At 40.8% G+C, this 13,447-nt stretch overlaps 1 protein-coding gene across 1 annotated transcript in view; it reads left to right on the top strand.

The window, feature by feature from the left end:
• NCS1 (neuronal calcium sensor 1) overlaps positions 1-13,238 on the top strand; it is a 97,798-nt gene extending 84,560 nt beyond the window's left edge. Inside the window, exon 8 of the mRNA XM_003757402.4 lies at positions 4,940-13,238. The gene's annotated coding sequence lies outside the window, so the exon portion shown is untranslated. The remainder of the gene's footprint in view (positions 1-4,939) is intronic.
• Positions 13,239-13,447: the final 209 nt, after the last annotated feature.

A 13,447-nucleotide genomic window follows, 5' to 3' on the forward strand; every position in this document is an offset into this window, starting at 1 on the left:
ACTTTTATAACAGATATGTATAGTCAAGCAAAACAAAATCCTGCATTAGGCATGTACTGTTTTACTATATGTATACACATGTACACACACACACACACACACACACACACACACATTGCAACTAGGTAGCATAGTGGATAGAGTACCAGGCCTGAAGTTAGGAAGATTCATCTTCCTGAGTTCAAATCTTGCGCCTGATACTAGCTGTGTGATCCTGAGCAAGTCATTTAACACCTATTTGCCTCAGTTCCTCATCTGTAAAATGGGGATACACTGGAGAAGGAAACCACTCTGATATATCTGCCAAGAAAATTCCAAATGGGGTCTTGAAGAGTTGGACATGACTAAAACAGGTGAACAACAAGAATGTGTGTGTGTGTGTGTGTGTGTGTGTATAAAAATATAAAATTCTGTCCCCTTGAGTCTATCACCTCTGAGGTGGGTAGTATCATGGGGTTCTTTGGAGTTGTGATCATTGAATTTATTAATCAGAGTTTTGAAGTTTTTCAAAGTTATTTGTGTCTGCAATTTATGCAGTAACAGCAAAATTGCTGTCTTGATTTCTTCCTGTTCTTTTTTTCTCTCCTTTTCATCTTTTTGTACTTCTTTCTTGTCTCCTTTTTTAAATTCTTCCTTTAGTTCTCATTTTCCTTTTTTAACCCTTCTTTTCTTTATTTTATTTCTTTTCTTTCCCATCTTCCTATTCTATTTCTTCTTCATTTCCTTCCCCTTCTTCCCCTTCATTTTTCTTTTCCTTTTACTGTCTTTTTTCTCCTTAATCTTTCTTTTCCTCACTCTTCCCCTATTCTCTGCTTGCTCCTTTTTCATTTCTTTTTCTTCTTGAACTCTTTGCTTGAACTCTTTTCCCATCACCATCATAATCTATTGACACACATTTCCCTTTAGATATACACAACAAAAGAAGTCTCTGTAAGACAGTTAATTTAGCACTCTGATAATAAGGCAAAACAAGGCCTCAGGAGTTTTGGGTGGGTTCCCCCTTTGAAAAGACCACCAAAAACACTTTTAACAGATAGCATCAAGAGGAGGAGGTCTTGTGTATTTGCAGAAAGAAAGGTAAAAAAGACATTCAGTCAGCAAACCTTTATTTAAGCTCTTACTATGTGTCATGCACATAGTGCATCAGGGAATGTGAATGACAGTCTACAAATTACTGCCCAGAACTTTATAACACTCCCACTCTACTTTTTTTCAAGGAGAAACACAGACTGGAATAAGTGAGATTAACATTTAGTCTGCATCCTCTCCCTTCTCCCATTCTTAAATCTAAACTCCCTATCTGGCAAGGGTGTTCTGGCAAAACACCACTTATGAGCAAAACATAAGCTGGGTTTGTTGATGATCTTGTTGGAACCTAGTACCCTCTTCCCCGTCCTTTCAGAATCCTGTAGCTAGGAGGTTCTCAAGGTCATTTGGTCAAACTTCCTGCCTTTAAGGACCACCATGCTCCCATGTCTAAACCATTTAGGATTACGTGAATAGTAGAATAAATTCATTCAGAAATAGCTTGGGGGGGTGGGGAGAGAAAATAAATATTTTGTGTATTTTCCCTTCTTTCCTCTGACACAGCTACTAGCCTATAGAAATCCTTACCAGTCTATATGTATTATTATTGCAATGGCCTATAGGTGGGTCTTGCCTTAAATCTGGTCTTTTTTCTACCTAGTTGTCAGATTAATCTTCCTAAAGAACAGATCTTCATTCCCTTATCCGATGGTTCCCTATCACATCCAAGATCAAATATAAAATCCTCTATTTGATATTCAAGCCCTTTACATCCTGGTTCCTTCCTCCCTTTTCAATTTTCTTAAAATCTTACTCCCCATCATGGATTCTTCCAGTCATGACATTAATCTCTTTGCTGTTTTTGGAATAAGATATTCCATTTTTTGACTGGGAATTTTGACTAGCTGTTCCCTATCCTTGGAATATTTTCCCTTCTCATTACTACCTCCTGGCTACACTTCAAGTCCCAGCTAAAATTCCATCTTCTAAGGGAAGCCTTTTCTGATACCCTTTAATGCTAATCTTTTCTTTTTGTTGATTATTTCCAATCTATGATATCTTGTTTATACATTTGTGTTTTCATGTTGTTTCTCTCATTAGATTGAGGCCCTTGAGCTTGCCTTTTGTCTTTCTTTATATCCCCAGTTCTTAGCATAGCACCTGGCAGATAGCAGGAGCTATGTTTATTGGCTGAGCCCTGAATGGACCAATAAACTGTTAGACAATAAGGATTTATTAAGTACTACTAATTGTCAAGGCACTGGGCTAAGTGCTTGGAGATAAAAACAAATAACAAAAAGCAGTTCCCTGCACAGTCTAATGGGGAAGAAAACATGCAAACTCCTATGTAGAGACATGACATAGACAGGATAAACTGAGGGTAATTTCGGTGAGAAGACACTAAGATTGAAGAGGACTGGGAAGGGCTTGCAGGAGGTGTGATTTTATCTGAGACTTGAGGGAAGCCAGGAGGTGGAGCTGAGGAGCAAGAGGGCTCCGGACTCTCTCAGTGCTTTTTTTGTGCTAAGCATCATGCTGGACTGAGAACACAAATACAAAAATCAGGTGATCTCTTGCCCTCAAGAAACTTACATTCTGATGGCTGATAGCACATATAAGGGAGTGGTAGTTAGAGAAAGGAATTTTGTTTTTTGAGATAACAGGGACTTAAAATATTTTTTCATTTAACAAAAATCAGTTTTCTTTCCCTTCCCTCCCTCCTTGTAACAAAATATACATAGTCAAACAAATAAATTTCTGCATTGGCAAAGTCCAAAACCACATATGGCATGCCTTTCCTAAAAGCAGTGGTACTATTGATTTGATTATTAAGCTCAGAGCAGTAACCAGAAAAATTGTGATTATGGTAGATGGGGGATGGGTTGGCCTAGACAACAAGATGGCTCAGGTGGAATATCAGTTATGGTAGCACTGGTGAATTTGCATTTACTATTTTTTTTTTTTTACTATTTTTTTTAATTTAATAGCCTTTTATTTACAGGATATATGCATGGGTAACTTTACAGCATTAACAATTGCCAAACCTCGTTCCAATATTTCACCTCTTACCCCTCACCCCCTCCCCCAGAGGGCAGGATGATCAGTAGATGTTAAGTACATTAAAATATAAATTAGATACACAATAAGTATACATGACCAAAACATTATTTTGCTGTACAAAAAGAATCACTCTGAAATATTGTACAATTAGCTTGTGAAGGAAATCAAAAATGCAGGTGTGCATAAATATAGGGATTGGGAATTCAATGTAATGGTTTTTAGTCATCTCCCAGAGTTCTTTCTCTGGGCGTAGCTGGTTCAGTTCATTACTGCTCCATTGGAAATGATTTGGTTGATCTCGTTGCTGAGGATGGCCTGGTCCATCAGAACTGGTCATCATATAGTATTGTTGTTGAAGTATATAATGATCTCCTGGTCCTGCTCATTTCACTCAGCATCAGTTCGTGTAGGTCTCTCCAGGCCTTTCTGAAATCATCCTGTTGGTCATTTCTTACAGAACAGTAATATTCCATAATATTCATATACCACAATTTATTCAGCCATTCTCCAACTGATGGGCATCCACTCAGTTTCCAGTTTCTAGCCACTACAAAAAGGGCTGCCACAAACATTCGTGCACATACAGGTCCCTTTCCCTTCTTTGTGATCTCTTTGGGATATAAGCCCAGTAGTAACACTGCTGGATCAAAGGGTATGCACAGTTTGATAACTTTTTTTTTTTTTTAATTTTTTATTTAATAGCCTTTTATTTACAGGATATATACATGGGTAACTTTACAGCATTAACAATTGCCAAACCTCGTTCCAATATTTCACCTCTTACCCCTCACCCCCTCCCCCAGAGGGCAGGATGATCAGTAGATGTTAAGTACATTAAAATATAAATTAGATACACAATAAGTATACATGACCAAAACATTATTTTGCTGTACAAAAAGAATCACTCTGAAATATTGTACAATTAGCTTGTGAAGGAAATCAAAAATGCAGGTGTGCATAAATATAGGGATTGGGAATTCAATGTAATGGTTTTTAGTCATCTCCCAGAGTTCTTTCTCTGGGCGTAGCTGGTTCAGTTCATTACTGCTCCATTGGAAATGATTTGGTTGATCTCGTTGCTGAGGATGGCCTGGTCCATCAGAACTGGTCATCATATAGTATTGTTGTTGAAGTATATAATGATCTCCTGGTCCTGCTCATTTCACTCAGCATCAGTTCGTGTAGGTCTCTCCAGGCCTTTCTGAAATCATCCTGTTGGTCATTTCTTACAGAACAGTAATATTCCATAATATTCATATACCACAATTTATTCAGCCATTCTCCAACTGATGGGCATCCACTCAGTTTCCAGTTTCTAGCCACTACAAAAAGGGCTGCCACAAACATTCATGCACATACAGGTCCCTTTCCCTTCTTTGTGATCTCTTTGGGATATAAGCCCAGTAGTAACACTGCTGGATCAAAGGGTATGCACAGTTTGATAACTTTTTGAGCATAGTTCCAAATTGCTCTCCAGAATGGTTGGATTCGTTCACAATTCCACCAACATCCATTTACTATTTACAAATCCAGGTGACTCAGCCCTTGGGTAGGAGTTCTAAAATCAAGCAGGTGAGTCTCAGGATCTGGGGTCGTGGTTTCAGGACAGCTATAAAACAGGATATCAGGATAATCTAAGTGGATATCTGAATGAGGAGTGAAGCATGAACTAGTTTGGGCTAGCTCTATAGGATGGGCTAGGTGAGTTTGCAGACCCTGCTATAGGGTCTCAGCAATAGAATGAGTATTTTCTCTTTCTAAAGGAGAGGGAGATACTGCAACCTCCCTCAGACAACCCACGATACAAGTAGATGCTTTCTTAACCCTGTGTTCCTAATGCTCTACTTTTCAGATGCCTGCAGACTGCCTGCCTCCCTCTGTGCCATCAGACCACCTCAGTAATGAAGCTCGTCCACTTGTCTCTCTCCAGCCTTCCTTTACGCACAGCAGGGCTGCACACAAAATGTGAGGTCCCTTTCCCCTGCCCCTTCTCACCCTCCGCATCCCCTTACTGTGCCCTGAAGTCACTATCTCCATTTGCCAACTTCTGCTTGTCGGAGGAAAAACAGCGGCGATCATCTGCAGAACAAGGCCACCTTTGCATCACAGAAGAGCCTCGTTGTTTCTCTCTCATGCCCCTGCTTTTATTTTTCATTTGGAACAGACATTTTTTAAAATGCCCTTCTGTTCTAGAAAATGTAGACTGAAGAATGATAATGGTCCTGGGTTATTCAGAAAACTCTCCAGCTTCCTTCCTACTGGTGGCTGGAACGATTGTTGGGAAGATATCTCTTTTGTTCTTGGTTTGGGCCAGATGTATTTGGGAGATGATGGATGTTTCTTGTCATCCGGTCCTTTTAGCAGCAAAACAACCTGTGGGGCTAGGATGATTTATTATTATTAATTATTATCATTATTATTTTTTCGTGATATCAGTATTGTGTTTTTTTGTGGGAAAGTGAGTTTTTTTATACATATATATGATCAATATCTTTATTTATTGGTTGTTAACTGTTGCTGCTGTCTGGTATGTCTGAGCCCCCAAGTATCCAGGGGCAAAACGTTTACATGTGCACGCGCCCCCCATGCTCGCTCAGGAGGACGGTGGCCCACAGTGGCCAAGAAGCCAAAAATACTTTCCCAGATACTGTGCTTGGTTTTTGGAGTGGGGTTAGGGATGAAATTCTTGAAAGGGTTATATACCCATCTCTCTTCCAGATGCTTGCTTCCCTGGGTTCCCTTGCTTCCTCATTGCTTTCTCCTTTCCCTTATCTTTATCCTTTCTCCCATTCTCTTCCTCTACTTTCCCTTCCCTACCCCCTCCCCAGCATTCTTCTGCATGATTTTCATGCTCAATGTCAGAGAGAGACCCCAGCTGCTTTTGCATTCAGATTTTCATTTGGCCTGGTTGCCTTTCTTGCTTCTTGCTTTTATGTCTTGGGCAGATTAGAGAAATTGAGTTTCTTAAAAGGTTGCACCAAAAAAAAAACCTGTTTGGGGAAAGAACTCAATCAATTCTTTTAGTAAAGAGCTTAGAGAAGGGAAAATCCATCCTATTCACAGAAGAGTGAAAAGCTGCTATTAGCCAAAAACTTAAGTAGCCTCCCTTTTGGGAGACTTGCAAATGATTCCCAAACCTTCCCATTCAGCATATTCCTCCCCTCCCCCAATTTTTCCTTTTTGAGGAGAGACACAAGATATATCTGTATTCCTCTGGCTCACATTTAGTAGACACTTACCTACATGTTTATTGAACCGAGGCATCTTTGGGTCCACTGGGTGAACAATTATAGGGAAAGAAGCTTGTTCAAAGAGATAGCTGTCCATCAATTCGACATTAAGTCAAATCAATGAATTTATGTTCATTAATGAACAACCATTTATTTAACTCCTACTAAGTGCAAGTGTGGTAGATTCTGAAAATATAAAGACAAAAACAAAACATTCCTGCCGCGTAAGGGGCTTACATTCTATTGAGTCTGTCAGGCAATAGCCTCCTGACTATTTCTTGGGAAGAGCTCTACCTCTTTTTGGAAATCGAGAAAAATAGCTAAACCATGATATTCTAGAAAATGTTGCCAAAGCTTTTAGTGGGAAGGACAAACAGAAAGCCAACCAGAGAGTTCCATGGGTGATGTCATGTAACTTTTTGTTTCCTTTGATGTTTGATGAATGTCCTGCCATCTTATTTTTCCTTTGAGTCTAAAATGGAGAGGATAATGTGCCAGACCTGGCTGTTCACAGCTGTTCACACTTTTCCTTAGCCAGATGATTGGGAGTTATGACCGGCCTGTAGAGAACATGCCTTATAAATTTAGTTCTATTGCAGTGACAATTAATGTCAATCACTTAAGAATTAGCAACCTGATCTTTCTGTTTTTGTTCTTCCACTCTCCCTGCCCTGCCGCGTTTCTAAAGAGTTGGCCTTGGAAACAGCTGGCACCCAGCATGACTTGGTTGACATCTGCCCTTACCTGAAAACTTAAGAATCCCATTCTGGGCAGATAATCTTGAACATTTCGGAGGCCACATCCCTCTCTCTCTCTTTCCATAGTTCCTTGTTCTTTCTGCCCTTCTCTGACAAAGGTGTCTCTTTTGAGGGAAAGGGGCATTCTGGACTTGGTGGCTGATCATCCTCTCTAAACACTCTACTATATCTTCCTTTTGATATGTAGTTTTTTAGAATCTGTTTAGGTCCTAACCCAAAGTTTCTCCTCCAGCCATTTGTTTCCCTAAAACTCCAATCATCCTCTTTCTTAGGAGTCTTGGGGGCTCTCCTTGCTGCGCCCATCTCACTGCTGTTGGAATCCTTATTCTGATCTTCGCCTCTTATTGTAACTCCAAGGGATTGAGGGGGGGTTCAGAGGAATCTCATGGCTTCATTCTCTAGCATTTTCAAATATCTCCCTTTCTCCCTGGGGAAACAGTATAAAAATTCTTCTTATTAGGTTCAGGCTTGTTCTCCCCTCCCAAGAACCTCAACACACTTGGGGATGGGATTAGGTATGAGCAAGTTAGGGATTCTTGGTTAGATTTTCTCTCTTTGTCTACTTCCGAGAGAACTCTCTTGGCTTTCTCTTGTAAGCTATCAGCTTATGGGTAAGGAATCTTTTTAAGCTCAACCAGATGGCTTGTGGAGGAATTTCTTGGATCAAAGATTGAGTAGGCACTGTTGTTTAAGCCTGTATTCTTCCTGACCCATTTTTGAGCTTTCTTACTTTCCATAGTCATCTCTTAAAAATGGATAGCACCTTTGCTGGGTTAGCTATGGAAAGATAGTTTTAGCTCCCTTCTAAATCTGAAGGCTCAGCTTCTAAAGTTTTTCATTTAGCAAGGACAGCTGGGTTGGACCAGAGAAGTCTACATGGGAGCAATCTTCCCCCTCTTAAGCTCCACAACCAGATGTTAAAGACCATATGAGATAGAAAATTATCAGTGTCAAGCAGAGAGGCAGTTGATCACTTAGTGAAAAGACAGTAGGCAGGAAAATCAGACTTGGATTCAAGTTCCATTTATGCCCTTAATTTGCTTTATGATCTTAGGCAAGCTGCTTCCTGACTCTAAGCCTCAGGTTCCTCATGGGTAAAATGAGGGAATTAGACTACATGAATCTCTAAGGTCTCTTCTGACTCTTAAGGTATGAGCTCTGATCTTCTACAAGGGGGAAGGTTGAGCTCATATTCTCAGGACCTAGAGAAGCACCAGAGTCATCTCTTGATGTGACTTTTCTCTTGTTCCATTCCCTTGATCCAGGGCTCCATAAGAGAAGTAACCATCAGTCAATAATATCAGGGTCCTCTGATAGCTTAAGAGAAAACCCTCAGATGAATTTTAGCTAATGTAGTAAGTCTGTCTTTTGCTTGCTGTGCTCAGAACTCCTTGGTGCCTTGAGGTGCCTGATGGTCAAAGTTAGTTATCTGTTTGACTCTCTTTGAGATTTGGTTCTTTCAAAGAGAAGGTAAATTGTATCTAGCCAGGGTGGATTACGATTGATAGTAAGGGTAGAAATGTTTGGTTTCCTTCACTCCCCTTCCCCCAAAATACATCATTCAGTACCCCTTTTTTCTTTGTGAATAAAAAGAAAGTCAGCAGTTTTCTGGCTTTCTCTTTCCTGTCCACCACTGCAGTGCAGAGTTAAGAGTGGGAAGCTGTTAATAGACATACCTTCTTGCCTCCAGTCTCAAATTCTTCATTACCTTTTATATTTTTCTCTTGAGGACTGTTTCCACACAAGTAATTGACCCTTTGTAAACAGATCTTTAGCAGATGGGTACTTTCTCCATTTTATAGGGGTTAATTGATGTGGGTGCTATATACCAATACAGTGTTTGATGAACCTTAAAAATGTCTCTGGTAACTGTAAATATTTCCTGGTGAATTGGTGGAAAGGAAGGGAATATGCATTTATATTGCACCTATTATATACCAGACACTGTGCTGAGTGTCTTTGCTGTACAAATATTATTTCATTTGAATTAAGATTTCCTTTGGATACAATGTCGATTCCTTTGTCCCATCTCAGACTAAATTTGGGATAAGTTTCTTGGAGTCTTTCAATGGCTGCTTAGGGACTAGGACCATACATATGGCTTTTGAATGACAGGATTCACAAACGTTGACCTTACTGCTGCTTTTGAATTGGTCTTATGACTAAATACTGTGCTTTCCTCTTCTGCCCCCTTATGGAAGGGATTCTGTGTATCTTGACTCATGTGGTTTTGGAGGAAGGGGGCAGTCATTTTATTCATGCCTTCTTACATAAGATCATTTTTGTGTCTAGTGAGATCCATTTGAGGTACCAGGGGCTTGGACTTGGGATTTGAAAGTTGTGCTGCCCCTTCCTTAAGCGACCCCAGGAAAGTTGTTTTCCTTTTTTTTTTGGACTCAGTTTCCCCTCTAGAAGACTCTACCTTCTTCCCTCTTCCTCTTAGTGACATGCATGTTCCACAAAGGCAGCACTGTGCTTTCTAAGAAACCTTTTCTTAACTTGTTGGTGGAGATGCGAGTCAGTCATTATTTCCTTGCTTCAGGTTGTAAAGACCTACCTGAAAGCTAGATTCCCATAGAAAACATCACTCCAGTCTTTCCCTATTATCTTCCATCCCTCCCCACCCTCCACTTAGTCTAATTTGTTTCCCTTGCAAGTTCCCTGGTCCACAAGTTCTTTAAGAAGCCTTTATGTTGTGCCCTAATTTCTGAAGGAATTTCTCCCACCTCTACTAATTTTTCTGCATGATTCCTGGACTTATTTTAGAGCCGCTTTTCTGGATTCTGGCCTCTTTGCTCACAAGTGACAAGCATCTCTTCCAGGGATGCCCAGATGCCAGGTGCCAGGTGGGAAGACTAGAGCTAATACCATGTATTCCATCTAATCTATCTGGGGACAAGAAACTTGAAGATTCTGGGCTGTTCCCTGCTGTGTCTGCTCCTACTCCCTGCTGATCCCCAGCTCCAATCCCAGCCTTTGCCTCCCAACATGTCTGCTTCCTACTTTTGTTGATGGTAACTTATGAGAATTTCATAATTTTCTAGTGATTAAATATTTAACCGTGAAGCATTTCAAGTAACGTTAAGATAAACGTACGCATCATTTATACTGACATCTCTTCCTTATGAAATGCTTTTAAGTTTGACAACAAACTTCCTTATGACAGATGTCAGTCTTTTCTTAAAGGGACACTATCTCCTTGTTCTAGAAAGTGGCTCCTCATGCTCAGTAACTGCAGGCCAGGAAACGGTTTCTTCCAGAAATCTGTCTCTGCTGTTGACCTAGGAAAACTGAGTCTTGAGTTTTGGAGCAGGATACTGAGACCCATGTACACTCCCTGGTGGTAATAAGTTATAACTGCACCAACTCTTCCACTGAGGGATGGCTATTTGGTTAGTCAGCCAGGTGATTTCTGCTGTTTTTATGGACAAGGAAGTGAGATTTGGGTGGGAAGGACGCTTTGGTTTGAAAATGCTTTAGGCTTCTGGTTCCAGTTTTCCGACAATGTCTCTTTCAATTATTTCTCAACCCCTACCCAGGTCTGATACCACTTTCCCCCACCCCTCCACCCCACCCCCAGGGATGTCGGAATTAATTAGGTTATGGTCACTGTGATCTGAAGCCTTGCCCTTTTTTTTAAGATATCTGCAGAATAATTCCAATGATTGATTTTTGAATGAATAAAGTTTTTGTTGAATAATGAAGCTGGTCCCATCTTCTGTTGTATAACCACGGTCAGCCTCTCTACCTATAGTAATGGGCCCTCAGTAGTCCTGTTGCCTTTTACTCTCTGAGATGGGTAAATTCCAGGTCCCCTTCCCCTTTGTGAATTCTCTTCCCCACTCCTTGTCTTGGGGGACTAACATCGGCTTCAGACTCATAAATCTGGAGTTTGAAAGCACCTCGAGGGCCATCTAGTCTAATTCCCTCATTTTCCATAAATACCTTTTGTAGCTGGGACAGCTCACAGGGCTACAGCTTCAGAATGTTTTGGTTCCTGCCCCCTCCTGCTCTGCTCACTGACTTCCTATATGTAGGCAGGCACGGCACTCCCACTCTGTGTGTACAGGACGGACTGTCCAAGGGCAGTCGTCACCTGGTCCCACCCACCTCACAGGGTTGTTATGGGGATCCTGAGATGATGGACTGAAGTGGTCACTTTGCAAAGCTGAAAGTGACATGTAAATAGAAAGCATTATAAATTCTGATTGTTTCCCCACTTAGGAGTTTTGTCTTGTTTGGAAACAAATTAGGCAGTTCTTAAAAAGCAGCAAAGTTTTTTGGGTGGTAGGAGCCTTTCTCATTTTTTTGGTTGGCTTGCTTGCTAGTCTGCCTTCTTCCCTGCTGGAGATGCCTTTCTGCCTGGAACTGTATGTGTGTGTGTGTGTGTGTGTGTGTGTGTGTGTGTGTGTGTATGTGAGAGAGAGAGAGATAAAGATGCAAAGATAGTGTCATGGCTGTGAGCGGTTTCCAGTCCCTGTTGTTACAGGCTGCCAGATGTTAGAGATGCTGAATATTATAGGTGCCTGTGTGGGCCAAATTGCATGCCTCACCTTAACTGCCCCCAACCCCTCCCCTAGTGCTCTGTGTTGTGTATGTTGTCAGTGTCGCACCAATTAAACACACTACCTGGACTGTCCTCTCTTTTCCCTTTGTGTGGACCTATTGCTTTTCCTTCTCTTTTTATGTTGTTTTTGTTTTGATGTTTTTAAAGGTCTTTTTTTGTGTTTTTTTTTTTCCCTTTCTCATGAAATCTTCCTCTGTTCTTTGGGATATTATCTGAATCCAAGTAATATTCTTCAAAAGAGAACCTGCGGTTTAAGAGAAGCTAGATGCTAAATGTCAAGTGTCTGCCTGGTATAGAAGGAAATGGAGTGGACAGAATCCTGGCTCTAGTATTCATTCCCTGTGTGACCTTGTTAAGCCATTTGATCTCTCTGGGTGTCCGTTTCCTCATCAGTAAAATGAGAGGGTTGGATACTATCGCATGATAGGACACCGCAGACCACGTCCGCTGGCGGACAGAAACCCCCACAATATCACCACAAATTTCTACCACCATAATATGACTCCAAAATATTTTGTCAAACTGCAGGGAAAAAATATTCTTAACTCACTTTGTGAGGTGTAGATGTGGCCCATAGCCTACAACAATTTGCCGCATCGTGGAAGTGAAGATGGTAATTGGATAGGCTCCTTTCAGCTTGACTCCCCCATTTTCCCTCTTGGTTTTGGGGTGAGCCTGAGAGTTGAGCTTTGCCACAGGCCAGGATTTCAGAGGTGCCATCTCAGTCTTTCTCTCCCACCTTAAGACCACATATCTTTCTTTGGGATTTGTGGTTTGCTCAGCACTGTGCTGTATAGGCCCTGTAGAAGCCACAAACCAATGTGGCCCCTGTCATTAAGCAGCTATCAATTTTGTTAGGCGACATAAGATAAACCTATAAATGAACAATAAGAGCTAAATTGTATGGTACATTTAGATTGATCCTGGCCACAATTTTCTTGTTTTGGACCAAACTCTTAAGGGTGAATGTATCACTGGGATAACCGAACCAGTCTCTGAAGGTCAAAGATTTTGCATCTGAATAAGGAGAATCAGATCAAGATTTAACCTCCACTTCCTTTTTTGGAGGAAAAATAACCCAGGGTATCACATCTTGAACATATGTATAAGAGAGAGAGAGAGAGAGAGATGGATGTAGATGGAGGAAAGGAGAGAGAGTGAGAACCTAGAGGGAAGGAAGAAATGAAGGTTTTTAGTATTAATACCTTTCACTTGCCAGAAGTATACATTTTCCATGGAGAAAAAGGTAAGCTTCCCAAGACCAGGAGCCTATTTGATACCAGGCTCTTAATGAGACCCCTGGGGGGAAAAGGCATTTGTCAAGCTCCATCAACTTCAGACACAATTCCATTGCCATTCCTTGTTTGATTTATCATCTGGGCAGCCACAGTAAAGGGTCTTTCCTAATATGGAAAGGGCTATGAAGATCCCCTATATGGATGGCCATATATATATACTTGGGTGAAGGATCTTGGTTTTGTTTTTAAAGTTTTTTTTTTTCCAAAAATGAAGCTTGTCAAAAATTTGTCAGAGAAAAAGAGAGCCCAGTGTTATCTTGCAAGTCTTACTCTGATAATAAAGGCTTTAGAAGACAAACTTCATGGTCTTTACACAACGAGTGAAATATTTGTGAGCTAGAAATCAACTAACAAGGTAAAAACTGTCTCTGCTTCTATCAGGAGTTGGAAAATAATGTGAAAAATAAAAGGGGTTGAGGTAGATGGTGAAGTGAATAATGAGAGACCTTAGAGTCAAGAAGAATTCAAGATACGTGATTCCATCAACCTAAGTGTCCTAGGCAACTC

This window comes from Sarcophilus harrisii, chromosome 2 (genome assembly GCF_902635505.1).
Source record: "Sarcophilus harrisii chromosome 2, mSarHar1.11, whole genome shotgun sequence".
Lineage (NCBI taxonomy): Eukaryota > Metazoa > Chordata > Mammalia > Dasyuromorphia > Dasyuridae > Sarcophilus > Sarcophilus harrisii.